Source organism: Schistocerca piceifrons, chromosome 2 (assembly GCF_021461385.2).
Source record: "Schistocerca piceifrons isolate TAMUIC-IGC-003096 chromosome 2, iqSchPice1.1, whole genome shotgun sequence".
In the NCBI taxonomy this organism is placed as follows: Eukaryota; Metazoa; Arthropoda; class Insecta; order Orthoptera; family Acrididae; genus Schistocerca; species Schistocerca piceifrons.
This window is the reverse complement of record NC_060139.1, coordinates 957,101,030-957,126,079: the sequence shown is the minus strand read 5'-3', so window position 1 is coordinate 957,126,079 and position 25,050 is coordinate 957,101,030. Positions and strand designations below refer to the sequence as shown.

General features: G+C 46.2%; 1 protein-coding gene and 1 pseudogene across 1 annotated transcript in view; both read right to left on the bottom strand.

The window, feature by feature from the left end:
• Window positions 1-25,050, bottom strand: part of LOC124776021 (AF4/FMR2 family member lilli-like) — a 754,556-nt gene that overhangs the window by 5,693 nt on the left and 723,813 nt on the right. The window lies entirely within an intron of this gene.
• LOC124778736 lies at window positions 20,464-20,581 on the bottom strand (annotated as a pseudogene).

Below are 25,050 nucleotides of genomic sequence, written 5' to 3'. Positions count from 1 at the left end.
TGTACCACTTCTGCACATAAAATAATATTTTAAAAAAAATTTAAGGTTTTCATTTGACTCACTCTGCTGTTTTGAGCGTTGGGACGTCTACGTTTCATATCTGTCTAGTCTTAGCATGTAGCGAGATAACTTTGTAAGTTGGAGAGAAACAAAACGGACCATGGAGTGGATGTACATTGGTATCCAAACTTAAAGCAACATGCCGCGCGGGATTAGCCGAGCTGTCTAAAGCGCTGCAGTCATGAACTGTGCGGCTGGTCCCGGCGGACGTTCGAGTCCTCCCTCGGGCATGGGTGTGTGTGTTTGTTCTTAGGATAATTTAGGTTAAGTAGTGTGTAAGCTTAGGGACTGATGACCTTAGCAGTTAAGTCCCATAAGATTTCACACACACTTAAACACACACTTAAAGCAACAAACGGAAATTTTGCAAGGTTACGTTTATTTTACCACAAAACACTGTAAACAGGTGTTAAAAAAAGTAGAAACAACGTAACGAATACAGAACGTAAACAACTACAACATGCATAGCGGTAGACAAAAAGTTCTTCGTTTTTGCAAGATAATGGAATTGCACACACATTCCGACAACTGACTAATGTGCGCAATAAGGGGTGTGACGACCTCTGGCAACAATACAGGCCTAGCAACGACGGAGCATGCTGTGAATGATGTCATCCATCTCATGTTCAGGCAAAAATGCCAATTCTGCCTGCAGCGCTGCTGGTAAGTTTTGGAGAGCGGTTGGTGGATGCTGACGTGACGCAACTAGTCTCCCTAGTGTATCCTAGACGTGCTCTGTGGGATTCAAATCGGTAGAGCGAGCAGGCCACATCATGCGTGCAGTATCGTCCGTTTCCAAGAAAACATCAACCACCTTTGCTCTAAGAGGTGAAGCATTATCGTCTATCAGTCCGCCCCTGGTAGCTTTGTGGTCAGCGCGACGGAATGTCATACCTAACGGTCCGGTTTCGATTCCCGGCTGGGTCGGACATTTTCTCCGCTCAGGGACTGGATGTTGGTTGTGTTGTCCTTATCATCATCATTTCATCCCCATCGACAAGCAAGTAGCCGAAGTGGCGTCAAGTTGAAAGACTTGCCCCAGGCGAACGGTCTACCCGACGGGAGGCCCTAACCACACGGCATTTCCATTTCCATTTATCGTCCATCAGTACGAAGTCTGGACAAACAGCACCTTGCAGAAACCACATATAACGTCCCAATATCTCGCCACGACGCCTGACAGCAGTTAAACTTTGGTGTTCACCTGCACAATTTTATGAAGAAGTGTTCGAGTAGTCAACATAATCCCTGCCCACACAGTAGGAATCCACCTCATATCGGTCCCTTTCTACAGCGTTTGGGTCCCGAGATCGTGTTCCACGTTCCCTCGAGATGCGAATCCGTCAAGAATCGCTCTCCAGACCGAATCGTGACTCGTCTGTGAAAAGAACATGGGCCCGCTGTTCGACGGTCCAGGTGGCATGTTGACCACTCTGGACGTTCTTTTCTGTGAAGACACCTCAAAGGTACACATACAGCAGCTCTCAGACAATAAAGGCCACTCTGCAGAAACCTTCTGTGCACCGTTTGCCTCGATACAACACGTGCAGTGGTTGCTGCAAGGTCAGATGCCAGTTGCAAATGCTGTACTGTCGTCCTCTTGCAACCAAATAACGGTCCTCTCTTTCTGATTTCACATGTGCTCAGCCCTGTCGTGGTCTTCGGGATACAGTTTCAATCTCTATAACCTGTCGCGACATCCGAGAAACAACAGAACGATTCCTATTAAGCCATCGGTCCACATCAGTTTGCGACTGTCATGTTTCCCTCCACCACTGAACGTCTGGTAAGCGTCTTCTCTGTGCCATAATGCACCATCTGTGACGGTGTACTCAGCGACTGCGGATGTGGGACTACAAGGCAAACAATATTCCGTTTGGCAGGTGTCTTTACGTCATCGTTGGCATTGTTGTGCGTTGACCGGAATGCCATCGTCCGTGCAGAAAACGATCGTACGGATAACAGTTGACAGTTTGCAAGATTAAACACAGGAAGGGGAAATAGCGGTTTGCTGCTTTAATTTTGGACACCAGTATACAGGGAGGTCTATTGATAATGACTCGGCCAAATATCTCACAGAATAATCATCAAACGAAAAAACTACAAAGAACGAAACTCGTCTAGCTTGAAGGGGGAAACCAAATGGCGCTATGGTTGGCCCGCTAGATGGCGCTGCCATAGGTCAAACGGATATCAACCGCGTTTTTTTAAAATAGGAACCCCATTTTTATTACATATTCGTGTAGTACGTAAAGAAATATGAGTGTTTTAGTTGGACCACTTTTTTCGCTTTGTGATAGATGGCGCTGTAATAGTCACAAACGTATAAGTAAGTGGTATCACGTAACATTCCGCCAGTCCGGACGGTGTTTGCTTCGTGATACATTACCCGTGTTAAAATGGACCGTTTACCAATTGCGGAAAAGGTCGATGTCGTGTCGATGTATGGCTATTGTGATCAAAATGCCCAACGGGCGTGTGATATGTATGCTACTCGGTATCCCGGACGACATCATCCAAGTGTCCGGACCGCTCGCCGGATAGTTACGTTATTTAAGGAAACAGGAAGTGTTCAGCCACATGTGAAACGTCAACCACGACCTGCAACAAATGATGATGGCAAGTAGGTGTTTTAGCTGCTGTCGCGGCTAATCCGCATATCAGAGCAGACAAATTGCGCGAGAATCGGGTATCTCAGAAACATCGGTGTTGAGAATGCTACATCAACATCGACTGCACCCGTACCATATTTCTATGTACCAGGAATTGCATGGCGACGACTTTGAACGTCGTGTACAGTTCTGCCACTGGGCGCAAGAGAAATTACGGGACGATGACAGATTTTTTGCACGCGTTCTATTTAGCGACGAAGCGTCATTCACCAACAGCGGTAACGTAAACCGACATAGTATGCACTACTGGGCAACGGAAAATCCACGATGGCTGCGACAAGAACATCAGCGACCTTGGCGGGTTAATGTATGGTGCGGCATTATGGGAGGAAGGATAATTGGCCCCCATTTTATCGATGACAATCTACATGGAGCAATGTATGCTGATTTCCTACGTAATGTTCTATCGATGTTACTACAAGACATTTCATTGCATGAGAGAATGGCGATGTACTTCCAACATGATGGATGTCCGGCACATAGCTCGCGGCGGTTGAAGCGGTATTGAATAGCGTATTTCATGGCAGGTGGATTGGTCGCCGAAGCACCATACCATGACCCGCACGTTCACCGGATCTGACGTCCCCGGATTTCTTTCTGTGGGGAAAGTTGAACGATATTTGCTATCGTGATCCACCACCGACAACGCCTGACAACATGCGTCGGCGCAATGTCAATGCATGTGCGAACATTACGGAAGGCGAACTATTCGCTGTTGAGAGGAATGTCGTTACATGTATTGCCAAATGCATTGAGGTTGACGGACTTTATTTTGAGCATTTATTGCATTAATGTGGTATTTACAGGTAATCACGCTGTAAGAGCATGCGTTCTCAGAAATGATAAGTTCACAAAGGCACATGTTCACATTGAACAACCGAAATAAAATGTTCAATCGTATCTACGTCCTGTATTTTAATTTAAAAAACCTACCTGTTACCAACTGTTCGTCTAAAATTGTGAGCCATATGTTTGTGATTATTACAGCGCCATCTATCACAACAACACCCAGTCATCTCGAGGAAGGGAAAATCCCTGACCCCGCCGGGAATCGAACCCGAGACCCCGTGCGCGGGAAGCGAGAACTCTACCGCAAGACCACGAGCTGCGGACTTTTCAAATATATGCAAAATAAATTTTAACGGTTAAAGGGTTACATTTGGAAAAAAAAGAAAATTTCGTCCGTGACAACTCCTGTTCCGTAGAAGAACTTAGACTTTTGTGGCGAGTACAAGATGGTGGGCTTGAATTAGTAACACACATCTGTATTGAAATATAAAAAATAAAAATGCCAAATAGCAATACTAGTTGTAAATGGTCAGCATGTGGCCAGATTTACATACAGTGTGCAATGTGAATGTAAAGTGACTCGTTCCAGATCATTACAATCAACCGATAAATGCTCCTTGTAACATGAAACAAACTAACTAAGTTACTTACTAGTCGACCATCAGCTGGCTCCTGCCACTCGAGTCGCTGACACGAAGTTATTTTCATCGGAGTAACAGCAAATACTAGAAGAGATGAACTTAAGCTCTAGACAAATAAAGGTCTCACATATTATTCGCCTTCTGCAACGACCAGCTGACACATCTGTGCAGATATAACTGGAAATGGAAGTCCGCGGACGTTCAGCAGACGCCGATGCTGCCGGTAGCCGTTGACGCAAGCACAAAGGGCTTAAATGGGAGCGCTGTGATCGAACAACGCGCGCGCCGCTCACAAAGAGAAAACGAAAATGAGATTTATCCTTGCGTAGTAAACGTTCAGTTCCTCGAGTGGCTCCAGAGAACAGTTAATACCGAAAAGGCTCTCTCGCGCTTTACAGGGGTACCCGTACAGCTGTTTATTATGCATCTCTGCTAGAGGTAGTGAGTGCTTCTCCGAACGCACGAAATTCTCTTGCTCGTCGAAAACAAAGCGCAAAGCCGGGATGCTTCGCTATTGGGCACCGCTCAAAATTGCATTCTGCTTCGGAGAGGTCTGCGAGTCAGGTAAAAGGCTAACCCTTATTAGTCGCTGATATTAGTTTCAAAAGCGTATCCAGAGGAAGGAAAGTGTGCTGGGGGCAACTCATATTAGCTTCGTGAAAAAGAGACGGAAGGAGAGAACAAAGCACAATATTTTTACGAAATAAAACCGAAATATATTGAAGAACTTTGTTTCTTTATGACCTAATGCACTAATACTACTATATAATACATAGATTATTACTAATTGCTTTGCCCTTAACTCATAGAGAGTAATTTGTATGAGATTTGTGCGTGTCATTTTCCTGTGAGGAGGATAACTTTCAGATGCATGAAAATAAGAAAATCGCGAACTGAAAGTACAGCTCATGGAAAATAACTTGGCACTGGCGCTGAAATGCATTCTAGGCGAGTTCACCATTTGTTCAAAAGGGGCGGCCGCTTCAGTTGACTGTCGATTGCTGACCTGAGCCAGGGTGTATACGTGGACAAGGAAAAAAAATCCCGGATTTTCCCGTATTTCCCGGTTAAAAGTACACTTTTTTCCCGGTGAAAATATACTTTTCCGTGTTAAGTGGCAATATACTTTCCCTCAGGACTGTAAAACTTATCAATCCTATGAATGGTTAAGGTTTTATACACCGGCCTAGAACTTTCCGGCACTTTAGAAAACAAAACCCGGCAAAAACAAAAAAAAAAAAACAAAAAAAAAAAAACACGGCTGCATATTTTCGTATTACAAAAGTATAAATTCGAATTCCACCAACCACAGCACGTTAGTTTCCGAAGCATCGAAATCGAGATTGCAATGTGCAGTTGTAGGCGAATTATAGCTCATGTCACGTGATCTCGCCAGCCGATGACAACTGATAAAATGGTTCAAATGGCTCTGAGACTATGGGACTTAACTTCTGAGGTCATCAGTCCCCTAGCACTTAGAACTACTTAAACCTAACTAACCTAAGGACATCACACACATCCATGCTCGAGGCAGGATTCGAACCTGCGACCGTAGCGGTCGCGCGGTTCCAGACTGTAGCGCCTAGAACCGCTCGGCCACCCCGACCGGTGACAACAGATATTCAGAGCTTAGGTCACGTGACATAGTCAGTCAATAGACCGTCACTGTTAAGTAGAGCAAACACAAATAGAAAAAGTTTATGGTTTAAATTTATATAAATAGCGTACATATAGTATTTTGTGGACTGGCAAGACAGCCAATCCACGAGGACGGGAGGCCGAAGGGCACGGTTTAAGCTCACGCAGGATGGCGTGAGGTCTGGAGAATGACAAGGTCTTTATAGTAGCAAAAATAGTACGTAGCTTCTGGAATACTTAACTTTAATCCATAATTGGTTAACATCGGTCTGACGGTACATGCATCACAAGATAAATAACAGTTGATAATGGCGCCTTGCTAGGTCGTAGCAAATGACGTAGCGGAAGGGTATGCTAACTATCGTCTCGGCAAATGAGAGCGTAATTTGTCAGTGAACCATCGCTAGCAAAGTCGGCTGTACAACGGGGGCGAGTGCTAGGAAGTCTCTCTAGACCTGCCGTGTGGCGGCGCTCGGTCTGCAATCACTGATAGTGGCGACACGCGGGTCCGACGTATACTACCGGACCGCGACCGATTTAAAGGCTACCACCTAGCAAGTGTGGTGTTTGGCGGTGACACCACATGGTATACATATAATATTGATCATTTTTTCCGTGTGTTACACTTTAAGATACATCACACAAATGTGCCAGTAAAATTTCAAGTAATGAATAAATGTCTGGTCTCCTGGACTCGAAATTCTTCTGAGCGGCTGTCCTCAAAGTGTTAAGCTTTAAATGAGAGTCAAACGCTCGTAATATAACTAATCTTGCGTAAAAGGAAATGTACTTTCAAACTAACGCTTCTCAAACCACCATTCGTAATATTTTCCCGCGACCTGTTTGAAACAGATTCGTTTAAGTAGCTGCCAGAGAGCGTCAGAAAACAGACGTTACTGCAAGTGCGCACCTACGATGACGTAGGAAGCCCGTATGTTCATACGAACTTATATTATGTCATAAAAGAAACAGGACGTCAGAGGCTACTCCAACAACATCGGGATTTGGTAAACCATACGAAAATGCATAATTCGGCTTAAAGTGCACATTCGTATGTCCAGATTCACAATGAAGTAGGCCCCAACCGGATATTAAGCTTTTCAGTGTAGTTTTCGGGACGTAAATTTTCTTGGAGTACCACTATTGTATTACCTCATGTTAGGTTCTTTATTATGGCATAATGCCATAAGTGCCAGTGCACTTCTAATTCAGCGGACAGTGCCGGCCGAAGTGGCCGTGCGGTTAAAGGCGCTGCAGTCTGGAACCGCACGACCGCTACGGTCGCAGGTTCGAATCCTGCCTCGGGCATGGATGTTTGTGATGTCCTTAGGTTAGTTAGGTTTAACTAGTTCTAAGTTCTAGGGGACTAATGACCTCAGCAGTTGAGTCCCATAGTGCTCAGAGCCATTTCAGCGGACAGTCGAAACTAGCTAACAGTTTGGACTGAAACACTTCGTTCAAATAAATTTACTGCCTCTGCGGAAAAGATTACTGACAAAAAATAACTTCATTTTTCTGCAAGGCGCTTAATGCTTGACAGCCAAAACGTGGAAATAAAATACAATCAGAAAACAAACTGATAACAATTTTAGCCTTCCGTAATTATGTGAATATACGTTAATTTACCTGATAGCTCCCAGCCATAGATATCCGTTCTGTTTTCATTTGACGTGAGAGCTTGCAACGAAGAGCAAAAATCACTGACAGCCACGCTTCAAGTGGCCAGAAGCGGAAAAAGGTATTGCTCATACGCGACTCAACCACGCAAGCGCGTCAGCCCGCTGGAACGTGCTCATACGAATCGAATGCAAACAATTGTGACGTCACGCTCATCGTAAGTAGCTTGTTGTTATGATGTACTGCACTGTCTTCGTCCTGAAGCCTTTAACACATTTTCCTGTTGTAAGATTTTTCCGTATCAGTTCTTACCAGCCAAAATTACAAAAAGTTATCTGAAAACTAGAACGCTGAAAAATTCCCGGAATTCTAAAAAAATTCTCCGTTTTTTCTAGCGATTTTCTCCCGGATGAAAAAATTCTCGGATTTATTCCGGATTTCCCGGGGAGTATACACGCTGTGAGCACTACGAGCTTTCTCATTTCCGTCTCTTTACTACACTACTGGCCGTTAAAATTGCTACACCAAGAAGAAATGCATATGATAAACGGCTATTCAATGGACAAATATGTTATACTAGAACTGACATGTGATTACATTTTCACGCAATTTGGGTGCATAGATCCTGAGAAATCAGTACCCAGAACAACCACCTCTGGCCGTAATAACTGCCTTGATACGCCTGGGCATTGAGTCAAACAGACGTTGGATGGCGTGTACAGGTACAGCTGCCCATGCAGCTTCAACACGATACCACAGTTCATCAACAGTAGTGGCTGGAGTATTGTGACGAGCCAGTTGCTCGGCCACCATTGACCGACGTTTTCAATTGGTTAGAGATCTGGAGAATGTGCTGGCCAGGGCAGCAGTCGAACATTTTCTGTATCCGGAAAGGCCCATACAGGACCTGCAACATGCGGTCGTGCATTATCCTGCTGAAATGTAGGATTTCGCAGGGATCGAATGAAGGGTAGAGCCACGGGTCGTAACACTTCTGAAATGTAACGTCCACTGTTCAAAGTGCCGTCAATGCGAACAAGAGGTGACCGAGACGTGTAACTAATGGCACTCCATGCCATCACGCCGGGTGATACGCCAGTATGGCGATGACGAATACACGCTTCCAATGTGCGTTCACCGCGATGTCGCCAAACACGGATGCGACCATCACGATGCTGTAAACAGAACCTGGATTCATCCGAAAAATGACGTTTTGCCATTCGTGCACCCACGTTCGTCGTTGAGTACACCATAGCAGGCGTTCCTGTCTGTGAGGCAGCGTCAAGGGTAACCGCAGCCATGGTCTCCGAGCTGATAGTCCGTGCTGCTGCAAACCTCGTCGAACTGCTCGTGTAGATGGTTGTTATCTTGCAAACGTCCCCATCTGTTGACTCGGGGATCGAGACGTGGCTGCACAATTCGTTACAGCCATGCGTATAAGATGCCTGTCATCTCGACTGCTAGTGATACGAGGCCTTTGGGATCCAGCACGGCGTTCCGTATTACCCTCCTGAACCCACCGATTCCATATTCTGTTAACAGTAATTGGATCTCGACCAACGCGAGCAGCAATGTCGCGATATGATAAACCGCAATTGCGATAGGCTACAATCCGACCTTTATCAGAGTCGGAAACGTGATGGTACGCATATCTCCTCCTTATACGAGGCATCACAACAACGTTTCACCAGGCAACGCCGGTCAACTGCTGTTTGTGTATGAGAAATCGGTTGGAAACTTTCCTCATGTCAGCACGTTGTAGGTGTCGCCACCGGCGCCAACCTTGTGTGAATGCTCTGAAAAGCTAATAATTTGTATATCACAGCATGTTCTTCCTGTCGGTTAAATGTCGCGTCTTTAGCACGTTATCTTCGTGGTGTAGCAATTTTAATGGCCAGTAGTGTACATTCTGTGGTACTCCAGTCTTTACGCACAATAGGTGCCGGAAACGTTCTTGGTAGTCATGCTCGTGTGATGACGTGCATTGCCATTCAGTTTTGATCAAAAGAAACAGAGGAAGCAAAGGTCCCATTACAAACTGTGTCTGAGAGGGTTGCAGAAACTGGTATGTTACTTGTGGCCAAAGGCATGGTTGACGACATGTGGATGTTTGGGGATGACGGTGAGTCGAGCTCGGACAGCCCAATGGTAAGGCGACAGCTCGTGATAAGCGGGAAATCCGGGTTCGGGTCCCGGTCCGGCACAAATTTTTATTGTCGTCGTTCCGTTCTACGCCGGATGGTTATCCTTATTGGCAGTTGCGTATTTATTTCATGTATTATCACAGTAGTCCTGCTGCCGTATCCAACAGGAATTGTATAGGTCTGGAGAATCGCTTCTTCCAGTGTCCTTTCACCAGGTCGGTTACGGACACTTAGGCGTCGAGCTGACCGCTACAAACAATAAGCGATACTCATCGCTGAACTCCACAAAATGCCACTCCATGTCCTAGTTCATTCTGGCATGTCTCTGTTGCCTGCGGTCTCCTGGTGGTGTACATAGTCTTCACGAAGTCTCGTTACCACCTACGTATTACATATATGTTAATGAATTGTTATATATTATTGTTTCAGGTGCTGATATACATCTAAATCATGCCTCATGAGTCCACTTACGCCATGGAGGAACGGATCAGAATGAGCTCGTGGGCACACCAACAACCCTATACAGGAAACTTAACGAGAGACATTCAACGCGATTCCACTGTAACATTTCCGAAACCTTCATCACCGAAACCAACAATTTTACGGTGATAGGAAACGCTCTTTGCAGCTGATTTCACAAAGCGTAAGCCCCGCTCAGGACGACCACCAACACGACTGGAAATGTGTGTGGAGGTTGCAGCGTCTGTCGAATGTTCGCTAAAACAAGTCCACTCGTTGGCAGTCACAGCAGTTGTGTGTTCCACATCATCGACATTAAAAAAAACATATGAAGTAAGATTTGAAGTTAAAGGCATTTAAACCTTCGTTTGTAAACGTATTGAGTGATACTGACATGCGAAAACGTCATCAGGCTTATGGGCTAATTATGGATGTCTGTACAACTCTTCCTTCACGGAAGAAAGTGTTTTTCTCGGACGAGTGTCCAATATATCGCAGTGCAAAAATGAGAAACATTAATTTCTGAATTAAAGAAAACTCACATTTTTATGAGGATCTTGAACACAACGGTATGGGCTAGAACGTCTGCAATCACTTGGTTGGTCCATATTTCGTTGACGGTGCTGTGGATCACACTGCGTATCCCACCTTGTTACGTGATTGGTTCATTCCACATCAGTAAGATCAAGGACTCTTAGATCTTATATGGTTCTAGCAGGATGGAGCACCAGTTCATTATCCTAAGCCGTTAGAGAAAATCTCAGTGTAGTATTTCCTGATCAGACGAGGTTCTGTCCGTTTGCCTGTATCTTTGGAGTGACCACTCCGAAGTCCTGATCTGTCATCTTGCGACGCTGTATTATGGCGGTTCATTAAACAGAAGGTTGCTGCCACACATTACGAGACGGCTGACGAACTTAAGGATGCCGTTCGACGTGCATTTGCTACCATCTAGCCACCAATGTTGAGGAGAATTTCACATCGTACATGGAAGAGAATCGTACTTTTTGAGAAAACGATTGTGTACACATAGACAACTATAGAAACATAATGAAGAATGGTCAACTACCTCAAAGTTGTCCTCTGTCAGATCCCACATGAATATAGGCAGCCGATCCCACATCAATATAGGGAGAGTGAAAAAGGATTTTACAACTTTGGAATGATACAGAAATTTATTGAGACAACTTACAGATTCGGCAGATATATCATTTTATTGCAAACAAGCATGCACGGTTGGCCGTGCGGTCTAACGCACGTTTTTCCGGTCGGGAAGGAGCGCCTGGTCCCCGGCAAGAATCCGCCCGGCGGATTTGTGTCGAGGCCCGGGGAACCGGCCAGTCTGTGGATGGTTTTTAGGCGGTTTTCCATCTGCCTCGGCAAATACGGGCTGGTTCCCCTTATTCCGCCTCAGCTACACTATGTCGGCGATTGCTGCGCAAACAAGTTCGCGTACACCACCATCACTCTACCACGCAAACATCGGGGTTCCACTCGTCTGGTGTGAGACGTTCCCTGGGGGGTCCACCGGGGGCCGAACCGCGCAATAACCCTGGGTTCGGTGTGGGACGGCGGAAGGGTGAAGTGGACTGCGGTAGTCGTCGTGGGGTTGCGGACCACTGCGGCTGCGGCGGGGACGGAGCCTCTCTGTCGTTTCTAGGTCCCCGGTTAACATAACATAACGTAGCAAACAATCTCAAGTTTCACAAACAAGTGCGAAGTGTAGTTTTGGTTTGGTGTGACTACCATTTGTGAAGCGCCAAACAGCCCAACGATAATCAACTTCTTCCCACACCCTTTGCAGTAAATCGGGCATAGCTTGTGCAACGGCAGAGTAGATTCGATTTTTCAAATCGGCTAAATTGTTTGGTAAGAGAGGAATATGCACACGGTCTTTAATGAAACCACACAGAAAGAAAACCAGTGATGTCAAGTCTGGAGAACGAGATGGCCATGTAATTGGCCCTTCACTGCCAAATCCCTCGACATGCGAAGCGATTATCGAGGAAACTTCGAGCTTCTGTGAGGAAATAAGCTGCTGCACCGTATAGCTGGTGGTAAACCATTCCATCTCGGTCATCTTCACCGATCTGTGGAATTAAAAAGTTTTCAAGCATATCCAGATGCACAACACCAGTAACAGTTTTCTTCATGAAGAACTTCAACTTGTCACAGAGGAAGCCTCGTGAGAGAGGTCCACCGCATGAGCGTCTTGGGAAGTGATTCCAGTGGTGGTTTCCCGTTGCCTTCCACTGGAGATCTCCACCTGAAATGCTGCAACAATGGAAAACACATCCAACAGCCATCATACACCCATTCTTCATGTGTAGGAATGGCATTTCCCTATGCTAAAAATAAACTCATATAATGATTATGGGGAGGCTAACGGCCCTGCCGAAGTGGATACACCGGTTCTCGTGAGATCACCGAAGTTAAGCGCTGTCGGGCGTGGTCGGCACTTGGATGGGTAACCATCCAGGCCGCCATGTGCTGTTGCCATTTTTCGGGGTGCACTCAGCCTCGTGATGCCAATTGAGGAGCTACTCGACCGAATAGTTGCGGCATCGGTCAAGAATACCATCATAACGACCGGGAGAGCGGTGTGCTACCCCACGCCCCTCCTATCCGCATCCTCCACTGAGGATGACACGAAGGTCGGATGGTCCCGGTAGGCCACTCGTGGCCTAAAGACGGAGTGCTTTAAAATGATTATGTGGAGTATTGGAATAAATTTTCATTCTGCAGCGTCGTATGCGCGATGTGAAACTCCCTTGCAGATTAAAACTGTGTACCAACTTGAGGCTGGAAACTGGGCTCTTAGCCTTTCGCAGGCAAATGCTTTATCGACTTAGCCATCCAAGCACGACTCACAACCCTTGCCTCACATCTCCACTTCCGCGAGTAGCTCTTCTCCTACCTTCCATTTGGGTTGTTTGGGGGAAGAGACCAAACAGCGAGGTCATCGGTCTCATCGGATTAGGGAAAGACGGGGAAGGAAGTCGGCTGTGCCCTTTCAAGGGAACCATCCCGGCATTTGCCTGGAGCGATTTAGGGAAATCACGGAAAACCTAAATCAGGATGGTTGGACGCGGGATTGAACCGACGGCCTCCTACCTTCAATACTTCACAGAATTTTCTCCTGCAAAGGATGTGGGACTAGTACTCGTAGACGAAAGGATACTGCGGAGAATTGGCTTAGCCACTGCCTACGGGTTGTTGTTTGCGAAATGCAAAAGTCCCAGGTTCGAGCCATGATCCTGTGCAGAGTTTTAATCTGCCAGAAAGTTCTAGTGAAGTATCGGGTTGGTAGCTTCCAGTCAAGGCTTTCATTGTTTAACACATTTCATTTCCATCAACATATAATTACTTGCAGAGAGGTTTAGGAAACGTGTTATGTTTTGATAGACAACAGAGGTGAAACATTTAGCTTCTAAAAAAGAAATGAGTGTGTGTTTGTGTGTGTGCGTGTGTGTGTGTGAGAGAGAAAGAGAGAGAGAGAGAGAGTAGGGTGGGGGAGGGGGAGTTGGCTTTTGTCTGGCTCTCGCTGGCCGCCGACTAACCCCGCATTTCGAGAGTTAGCCGTTTCATTTATCGCGTTTGATGCAACACGAAATGGAGTACGCACGTTTAATTATTCGAGTGTATCCTCTGGTAGCTACATTACGCGATAATTATCTGTTACTGTGTCACAATGTCAAAGGAGTTTTATGGATCAGTGTGCCATGTCCACCTAAGATTGAACGTAACATGCATATTCGGTTCCGGATACCACAGTTTACTGACGACGACCGCAGCTACTTTCATCGTCGAGGAACCAGCAAATGTGGCAAATCAATATAAAAATTGCTGCGCCTAAGATTAAAAGGGATCACTTCAATAGAATAATCACATCTGTTTCATTCAAGTACTTAGAATGTTTAATTCATGACAAATAAACGGAGTTACCATCAATTATTATGCTAGACAGATACCTAGCAACAGTTGAGTTTCATTTGGGAACTCCAGCCAGGATTAAAAATTACTTCAGAACAAGCACTCTTTCTTTTGCCTACCCTGCCAGAATGTTTAATTAATAATTCAGGTAATGAAATAGTTGAAACAGCTACTTTTCAAGTTACTGAAAACCAATTGCATTAACAAATGTACGTTAACTGAATGTTAGTTACAAACTGTACTAGGCACAGTCCCATGTTACTAAACTCAGAGAGCTAATGGTCAGTTACATAGCGTCGAATGTTATTTTGTTTCGCTTAGTAATAGATACCAGGACCAGTTGACGTTTGTCATTTATGCCTGAATATGAAAGACTCAGAAATATTTTGCATTCTGTATATTTATGTCATCATCTTCATCTTCGGGGATCAAGATGTGTTCTTCTTTTGAAATCCTGTTGCCCTGTAGGCTACTGTAACGATCAACCCTCGCATCCAAGTTTTGAAATATATTAAAGAAGCTCGGAACTTGGACTCTGTGCGTCGTATTTTCTGTGCTGGGCAGGGCAGCGGAGGTTAGCGGTGTCACAAGCAGATCGGACACTGCGGATTCTCGAATATGACCATCCAAAAGACCTAACAAAACTGGAGTCATTAACATTACATTCAGCAACAGAGATATTAAAAAAGCAGAGGAAATGCAAGGAATAACGTCATTGGTTACTACACACAGCAGAGTATCTGACACAATTATTTCTGTAATAAAATGTGACATTACAACACTTAGCAGTCTTCTCGGGGTTATTTAGCAGAGGCTACGCGCCAAATACTCTCACTGCAAATCAAAGAACAGAGGTAACTAGAGTAATGCACTAGTAATTAACATTAGAAGACTAGAAGCTTACCACAGAGACAAGAAAACCAGAGTTAAATATAAACAAATATTAAAAAGTGATAGCAAAAGGTGACAGAATGGAGGTGATGGCCGGTCTGTGATTGGATGGTGCTTCTCGGAAATGAAATGGAAATGAGCATATGGCATCGATGGCCGGGAAGCCCCAGCCTAGGAAGCTCGGCCGCCAACTGCAAGTCTTATTTCAGTCGACGCCACATTGGGCAACTTGCGCGCCGGTGATGAGGATGAAATGATGATGAGGGTAGCACAACACCCAGTCCCCGTCCTGAGAAAATCTCCAACCAGGCCGGGAATCGAACCCGGCTCGCTTGCAAGGGAGGCGAGCACGTTACCACCCAGCTACGGAGGCGGACTGGTGCTTCTTCAGAAACGCTGATAAAGCACAAGGTGCCATCTGCAATGATTTTCTCTCTCTTCCCAGGGAGACGTGGTAAAGTTCAGAGCTAGCGGAGACTTGTGCCACCGATTTCTCATGTAGGTTTGGCGGACTCAAGAAGGTTGAGTGGTATGCCGTCTTGGTAACTGGTAACGGTGCTGAGACTCCCACTAACTTAAGACACGTTTAAGTCAGCGATACAGTTGTCAGTTTTCAGTGTTGGTACCTTGGGTGTTGCGCATCTCGTGGTCGTGCGGTAGCGTTCTCGCTTCCCACGCCCGGGTTCCCGGGTTCGATTTCCGGTGGAGTCAGGGATTTTCTGTGCCTCGTGATGGCTGGGTGTTGTGTGATGTCCTTAGGTTAGTTAGGTTTAAGTAGTTCTAAGTTCTCGGGAACTGATGACCATAGATGTTAAGTCCCATAGTGCTCAGAGTCATTTGAACCATTTACCTTGGGTGTTGGTATTTGCGCACACAGGTCAACTTAGATGTAAGCTGACGTTAGTTTCAGCAAACAGTGCATGATTTACCTACAAGCAAATGCGATTAGACCGTAGATGGACGACACTGATAAATCCAAAAGTAGATTTCTGCTTCAACGGCTCGTGAAAACAAAGAAGATTACAAACAGGGCTTTAACTCTGAACAGGACAGGATGATGGTGGTGGAGGGGGAGTGGAGCGGTGATGCCGCGGGCTGGAGCACAGCACTCGATAAGATTCGGCCTCGGTCTTACTGAAAGTATCGGCTATGTCTGGAGTTATTTAGAGAATGAATTTAAATCCAACTGACATAATGGTTCTGTTTTTTACAGGGTGGACAAAATAAAATGACCCCTTAACAGTTTCATGCAAACAGCTTACGGCATCTGCAACTGGGCCACATGGATTTCCTGCCTTAAGGCGCATGAAATATTTTCAGGGAAAGTTTTATTTTGTCCCACGCCCCTTAGTGTGTGCCGAGTCCATCAGCTTGTGTGAATCCACCTTACGGGATACCACCTACAGAATGCATTCTCGCAAGACCAAAGTTTGTTAACCTATAAATCAATTCACTGATCATTAGTAACAGCAACTACTTGAAATCGTGGCACTTGCAAATCTGAGACCTTATTTTATAAAACTGTTCTTGACATTCGTAAATTTTTTAGGTGTCCTGTTGGTAAAACTGATTAAGATGAAGGTAAGAGCTCAGAGCGGCGCTGTTCAAATCTCAGAGAGTTATTCGTTCTACAGCAACTTTTACTGCTGCAGGGTACAGCGCGGCTATTCACGCTCATTTCAACTGTAACCCTGTATAATATGATATGAAGCTCATTTAAAAAAATCTCTTAATGCGATATAATTATGGTATTTTAGTTAAGAATGCATTCCAGTGTATAAAAGATCGATATGCCTTTACACGAGCAAGGTATTAAACATCTGAAGAAGGCAGAAATCACAAAATTCTACACAGTCAAGAGGGTATTCCCACCAGCGTACTTCAGTGTCAAAATCACAACAAATTACCACAAGTAAACATTCTTCGTCCTTTTGCATCCACACAAACTTCGTGAAACCATGTAGCATATTGCTGGTACATTATCCAAACGAGCTTCACATAACACTCGTTACTGCTTGTTTCATATCTTCCTCGGCCCTTGAGGCACTTGGCTTTTTCGTTTTGTATGTACGGACCATCTGAAAAGAAACCAAGGAAACATGTTTTCTAGAATTTCCAATAATAACTCGACAGCGGAAACAGACCCACCTGTTCAAATGGTTCAAATGGCACTGAGCACTATCGGACTTAACATCTGAGGTCATCACTCCCCTACAACTTAGAACCACTTAAACCTTACTAACCTAAGGACATCACACACATCCATGCCCGAGGCAGGATTCGAACCTGCGACCGTAGCAGTCGCGCGGTTACGGACTGAAGCGCCTGGAACCGCTCGGCCACCGCGGCCGGCGACCCACCTGTACGGGGCGAAATAGCCCCATGTGGAAAAGCCAGCAATATTTGTTGATACACACGCCGCATCACCTGTGTTCTTATACAAGTAACAATAAGGGATTAAACTTCAAGTTAATGTTCATAGTACACCTTAATTTCTTAGGTGGAATTCCTTAATCCGTCACAATTCACTTACCTCTAGAATTTGTTGTTCCGGCCTGTCAATAACGTAACAGAAAACACTCTTACTACAACCACATGGGGCGACACAGAAATAATGGACCATACTGAGGGCAAAACGACCTCGACTGTGAGGAAATAGCTCCCTGTTGCAACATTTCTTATTTCAGGCGGATTAGCTACGTAAGCGAAATAGCTCCGCTGTATGCTATGAAGATTGTCCGAATATGACTTACGATCAATATCGAAAAATATCACAAACTGCCTGCCAAAGTGTCCCTCCACACCTGCATTAGCGTAAAATACATTCCACAAGCGCCAATGAAAGACAACAAAACGAGGCGTAGAAAATCGCCGACGTGCCACTGTGCTCTAAGGGTGCCGCAGATGAAAACTAAAGGGGTCCTGCTATGAAAACAAGTTGCACCCCAGACCATCACCCTTGGTTGTCCGGCAGTATGGCGGGTGATAGTCAGGTTGGTATACCACTTCTATTCGGGACGTCTCCAGCCGCGTCTTTGGCGTGGAATCTCATTGCCTGCAGCAGAATTGTCTTCAGTGATGGGTACTGCTAGGAACTGACCACCGATGACCAGCAATGACATGTCTGCAGGCGCACCGGACAGCGACAGAATAACTTGACTGTCGCCCACCACACGGCCCACGAACCGGAGTGATAAAAATGGTTCATATGGCTCTGAGCACTATGGGACTTCACTTCTGAGGTCATCAGTCCCCTAGAACGTAGAACTACTTAAACCTAACTAACCTAAGGATATCACACACATCCATGCCCGAGGCAGGATTCGAACCTGCCACCGTAGCAGTCGCGCTGTTCCAGACTGAAGCTCCTAGAACCGCTCGGCCAACGTGGCCGGTCCCGAAGAGATAGTCTGGGGTACCATTTTATTTCATAACAACACCTCTTTGATTATCATTCGCGGCACCTTTACAACACAGTGTTAGGTCGATGATATTCTACACCGCGTTTTGTTGCGCGTCATAGGCATTTACAGGATGTCTACTGAAACCAAGCAGCGAACAAAAGCACGGAGAGTCGATGTCCTACCGTCAGGTACAACGATGCTCTCTCAAGTGTATTCCATGAAATTTCGGTATTGCAGACGGATAACGTCGACTTCCTGCTACGATATTTCGCCTGACAACCTTCCAGCCATCTTCAGGTGAGTGTTCCGTACTGGAGGTAGCTACTTTTTTTTTCAGTCTTACAATGACGGCATCACAATGACATCACTGTACTGCACGTTGAAGATATGGCTGTCGGACTTGAAGTCCCATATTACCCTCCGAAGGTGTAAGTTCAAGGTTGCTGATAGGATGGGACAGAGGTAGTTAGAGTAGTGGTCGCAACTAGGATTGCACAGAATGACTGGCCGTATTAAAACACACTTTATTAGTGGCCGCACCAAGGAGGTTGCTAGTGCAGGTCGCAACCTTTATACAAAAATAAGGCAGGAAGACGCATGCGCAAAGGCAACTGCTACATGAGCGACCTCTATCGGATCACGGGCTCTGTTCAAATACTGTTACATCTACGGCGCGCAGGCGCATGCTTCATGGTGATACTGCATGCGCACTCTCTGTCGAAATGCGCACTTGTGCATTAAAATTCAGATGTCAGAATTAATAAAGTTAAATGCCTCTAAACGTGTCATTGGTCGTACAATGTTTTGTTTCTGAAGAAGTTAAAGAAATCACCGTGCCTGACGTCTTACGTCCTATCCAGTTGAAAGCCGCCATCACGATTAATAAGATATTGCGCTAAAAGTGTTTCCACCGATTCCTTAATACTGGTCCCGGCGGAGGTTCGAGTCCTCCCTCGGGCATGGGTGTGTGCGTGTGTTTGTCCTTAGAATAATTTAGGTTAAGTAATGTGAAAGCTTAGGGACTGATGACCTTAGCAGTTAAGTCCCATAAGATTTCACACACATTTGAACATTTTGATTCCTTAATAACCGAATCCCAGAAGGATCTTGTCGAGACAAAGATTTTCGTGGCAGAGTAATCGATGCAATGTCTTGTGGAGATACAGTGCTCGGCTACGGCTGACTTACTGGCCTGCGAAAGGCGAGTATGGCGATCACGTTCAACGCACCTTTCACGAACTGAGCGCGTCGTCTGAGCAATGTAGGCGTCGTCACACTAACATAGTATTCTGTAGATCACAGCTTTCCGCAATCCCAGATCGTCCTTTGCCTAACCGAGAAGGGCACAAATCTTCGTAGGTGGGCGAAAGATTACTTTGACACGATGTTTTCTTAAGATTGCGCCTAAATTCGACGAAATATTGCCGATGTAGGCAAGAACGCTCTGTACTTGAACCGCTGCTTGTCCTCTTGCTCTTACTGCTGGTCACGTTTCTTCTGCCTTAAAGCTGTGCTGATCTGACGTGGAGAATATCCATTATCTTTGAACAGTGACTGCAGGTGTTCCAGCGCCTTCGCAAGGCTGTCTCCATCAGATACATGTCTCCGGGGCACCAACGCTCGAAGGACAACCACAGCTTGTGATGGGTGGTGGCAGCTAGACGCCTGCAAATACAGGTCTGTATTTGTGGGCTTACGGTAGACGGAATGAACCAACCATCCGTCCCTTTTCGTTTGACCAAGACGTCCAGAAATGGCACACAACCGCCCTTCTCACATACAGACTTGTATTTGCAGCTGGCACCACTCATCAACTATGGGCGTACTTCGACCAATAGAGTGGTACCATGTGGGCATGCAGGCCCACCCAATAAGCTGACATAAGGCCATCGCACTGAAGGGAGATTTTGTTGAAAAACAGGGTTTTGTAGCCAAGAGAGCGAGGAATAATATGGAATGCTGAATAAAACCAACCCGCTTTCACAAAAAATATGTTCTATTACTTAAAGAACCACCACTCCGTCTACAGGCAACAAGTCGCCCATCGGGACCATCCGACCGCCGTGTCATCCTCAGAGGAGGATGCGGGTAGGAGGGGCGTGGGGTCAGGACACCGCTCTCCCGGTCGTTATGATGGTATTCTTGACCAAAGCCGCTACTATTCGGTCGAGTAGCTCCTCAATTGGCATCACGAGGCTGAGTGCACCCCGAAAAATGGCAACAGCGCATGGCGGCCTGGATGGTCACCCATCCAAGTGCCGACCACGCCCGACAGCGCTTAACTTCGGTGATCTCAGGGGAACCGGTGCATCCACTGCGGCAAGGCCGTTGCCCCATTACTTAATGAACGCCCATGATAATTCGCGTGTGTATGTTTTAATTACCGTGTTTGTATAATGGAACGTCCTCTACGTTGCGGAGGAACTTGATGGTTGGAAAAAGTCTGTTCAGGGAGGAGGGAGTTACCGTCGGTTATGTTCGCTGTACTGGTGTCAGCAGTCGATGGAAATCAGACTGCGCCGAGCCGATCGAGAATATCCATTAACTTAATTTCTGCAGAGGAAAGAAAAGGGGAGATGGGGGTCCGAAACAGGAAGCATTTGTCGGGCAACAACCGACCACTGAAACGATCTGGGCGGGGCGCTGCTTGTTAAGAAATATCCGGAGCAGCGGAAGTTTGCGGCTGCGAGTTTTAATGGAGGGGCGGGGCGCGGGTCAAGGACGCGAGCGGGCGGGGGTCCCCACGGGTGACACAAGTTCGTGCGTCGCTGCAGAGCTACATTTTATGTCAGCGGAACCTGCTTGCTCTCTCGAGGACTGCGAGGCTGCAGCTGCTCTTCACACGTCTCATTTACCATCTGCAGTCAGGTAGTAACACAGTACTGGCCATTAAAATTGCTACACAAAGAAGAAATTCAGATGATAGACGGGTATTCATTGGACAAATATATTATACTAGAACTGACATGTGATTACATTTTCACATTTGAGTCAAACAGAGCTTGGATGGCGTGTAGAGGTACAGCTTCAACACGATACCACAGTTCGTCAACAGTAGTGACTTGCGTATTGTGACGAGCCAGATGTTCGGCTGCCATTGACCAGACGTTTTCAATTGGTGAGAGATCTGGAGAATGCGCTGGTCAGGGCAGCAGTCGAACATTTTCTGTGTCCAGAAAGGTCCGTACAGGACCTGCAACATGCGGTCCTGCGGTATCCCGCTGAAATGTAGGGATTCGCAGGGATCGAATGAAGGTAGAGCTACGGGTCGTAACACATCTGAAATGTAACGTCCACTGTTCAAAGTGCCGTCAATGCGAACAGGAGGTGACCGAGACGTGTAACCAATGGCACCCCATACCATCACGCCGGGTGATACGCCAGTATGGCGATGACGAATACACGCTTCCAATGTGCGTTCACCGCGATGTCGCCAAACACGGATGCGACCATGATGATGCTGTAAACAGAACCTGGATTCATCCGAAAAAATGACGTTTTGTCATTCGTGCACCCAGGGTCGTCGTTAAGTACACCATCGCAGGCGCTCCTGTCTGTGATGCAGCGTCAAGGGTAACCGCAGCCATGGTCTCGGAGCTGATAGTCCATGCTGCTGCAAACGTCGTCGAACTGTTGTTGTCTTGCAAACGTCCCCATCTGTTGACTCAGTGATCGAGACGTGGCTGCACGATCCGTTACAGCCATGCGGATAAGATGCCTGTCATCTCGACTGCTAGTGATACGAGGCCGTTGGGATCCAGCACGGCGCGGCGTTCCGTATTGCCCTCCTGAACCCACCGATTCCATATTCTGCTAACAGTCATTGGATCTCGACGGACGCGAGCAGCAATGTCGTGTTACGATAAACCGCAATCACGATAGGCTACAATCCGACCTTTATCAAAGTCGGAAACGTGATGGTACGCATTCCTCCTCCTTAACGAGGCATCACAACAGCGTTTCACCAGGCAACGCCTGTCAACTGCTGTTTGTGTATGAGAAATCGGTTGGAAACTTTCCTCATGTCAGCACGTTGTAGGTGTCGTCACCGGCGCCAACCTTGTGTGAATGCTCTGAAAAGCTAATCATTCGCATATCACAGCATCTTCTTCCTGTCGGTTAAATTTCGCGTCTGTAGCACGTCATCTTCGCGGTGTAGCAATTTTAATGGCCAGTAGTGTAATTTGTGTGATAGCCCCCTTCCTTTTCCTTCCTCGTTCTAACACACAATCTTGTCATCACTGATTCTGTAACTATCCCCGACATTGTCAAACCTTGTTCTCCGGTTAACTTCGCTAACCCTGCAGTTCAGTTATCCCGCGTTTATTCTCCGTTTAGGCGTTATTACGTTTTCACACAACGCGTTTTCCGCGCAATTCAGAGAAACCCGGGGACTGTTGTACTGGCCCTTAGCTGTGTAGCGTTCTGGCAAAGAAAATTGTCAAAATTTCATTTTCTGGGATACACCGAGAATGTAATATGTCATTATTCTCACCTGTTCCTTCTGTTAGTCGTTTATTTCCACTCAGCTAGTCTAAATCTATGGATTTCCCTAATAATTATAACAACGCGCATCATTCGCATACCGAATCGAGCAGATAAACACCGTTCGGCTTTATTAGGCTCAACTCTCATAGCCCCGTACACTTTTGTCTGGGGGGAGTTTTTTATTTCTTTATGCGAGGGAGATTCCCCTGGCAGAGAGGTCACGTACACTATGCACGCATTCAAAAATCAGCTTATAATTAATTCAGAAATTAACTTAGAACGTGAACAAAAATTTTCTAATTCCAAAAGGGATGTGTTCCAAAATCATATTACTAATTGATAGATCAACGTTCGCTGGATGGTAGGCGCTTTGTGAAACATGTTTTTCTTTCCTTCAGGAATGTGAATTTGGAGCCCCCTTAAATTGCTGCCCGGGTAGATACCCTGCTATGCCCCCCACCCCCATGTTGGGTATTGCTGCGCTAACACTGTCTCCACATGTGCGTACACCATAATTACTCTACGACGCAAACATTTGGTGTTATACTCGTGTGGTATGAGATGTTCCCGGGAGGGGGTCCACCCCCACTGGGGGCCGAACCGCACAATAACCCTGGATTCGGTGTGGGGCGGTGGTGGGGTGAGTGGACTGCTGTGGCTTGATGTGGGGCTGTGAACCACTGAGAGCTACAGTGGGACGAAGCCTCTCCGTCGTTTCTAGGTCCCCAGTTTAGCTACACAATTCTGCCCCCCCCCCCCCACCTAGATCTGGACCTGTCTGTGATTCCATGGGAACTGTGATATTTATCGCAAGCATCGTGACAGCTGTGAACAACGTGAGCATCATTGCAGAGCACCTGCATGCGTTCATGCTTGATGTTTTCCCTGACGGCAGGATAGCTGTCACTGCCCCAAGGCCAGTGGTTTGAGGAGCATGACAGTGAGGTCACGTTGATGTCTTGGTCAACAAATTTGCCCGATCTGAACCCGATGCATCACAAATAAGATGCTATCGGCCTCCAGTTCAGCGTCCACCAGCCGCCGGGCCGCAGTTAATGGGAAATGCGTGACTAGAGCATAGGTATCTGGTGCCAGATACCTCCGAAAACCTACCAAGGACTTGTCAAATCCATGACCCGCAGAATAGCAACAATACCTCTACATCATACTTCGCATGCTACCTAATGATGTGTGGCGGAGGGTACTTCGGGTTCCACTAATTGATTCCCCCCCCCCCCCCCCTCCCCCTACGCTGTCCCACTCGCGAATGGCGCTTGGGAAGAATGATTGTCGGTAAGCCTTCGCAATGCCTCAAATTTCTCTTTTTTTTGTGTCGTGGTGTGTCTGGGAGGAAGAAACATGTTGCACGCCTCTTCCTGGAAAGCACTGTCTTGAAATTTCAATAGTACACATCTGTATGATGCACAACGCCTCCCTTGTAACGCCTGCTACCAGAGTCTGTTGAGCATCTCCGTAATGCTCTCGCACCTACTAAACGATCCCGTGACGAAATGTGGCGCTCTTCTTTGGACTTTTCTATTTGTTTTATAAGTCCTACCTGGTCAGAATCCTATATTGATGAACAATACTCAAGAATCCGTCTAACAAATGCTTTATAGGCTAGTTCCTTCGCTACATTTGCTTAAGTTTTTTCCTATGAACGTCAGTCTCGCAGGTTTTAATCCTGCCTCGGGCATGGATGTGTGTGATGTCCTTAGGTTAGTCAGGTTTAAGTAGTTCTAAGTTCTAGGGGACTGATAACCTCAGATGTTAAGTCCCACAGTGCTCAGAGCCAAGTGAACCATTTTCTTGAACCACAGTCTCGCATCTGCTTTTCCTACTATTTGTTTCATGTGGTCATTCGACTAAAGGTCCCTCTGGATAGTTACTCCTAGATATTTTACGGTATATACTGTTTCCCGCAGTTTGTCATCAACAGTGCAATTGTACAGCAGTGGCTTTCTTTTCCTATGTGTGCGCTATGTGTTACATTTGTTTACGTTTAGGGTGAACCACCACAGCATGCACCATTCATCAATACTCCGCAGGTCATTCTTCAAATCGATACTCTCTTCTGGCGATGCTACTTTGTTATACTCAACCGCATCATCTGCAAACAGTCTTAAGGAGCTTCCGACGCTTTCTATTACATCATTTATGTACAATGTAAGCAGTAACGGCCCTATCACACTTCCTTGGCGTACACTGCAAATTACCTTCACATCTGTCGATTTTGTTTCGTTAACAGCGACGTGTTGAGCTTTGTCCGCAAGGAAGTCTTGAATCCAGTCGCAAATCTGGTCCGATTCTCTGT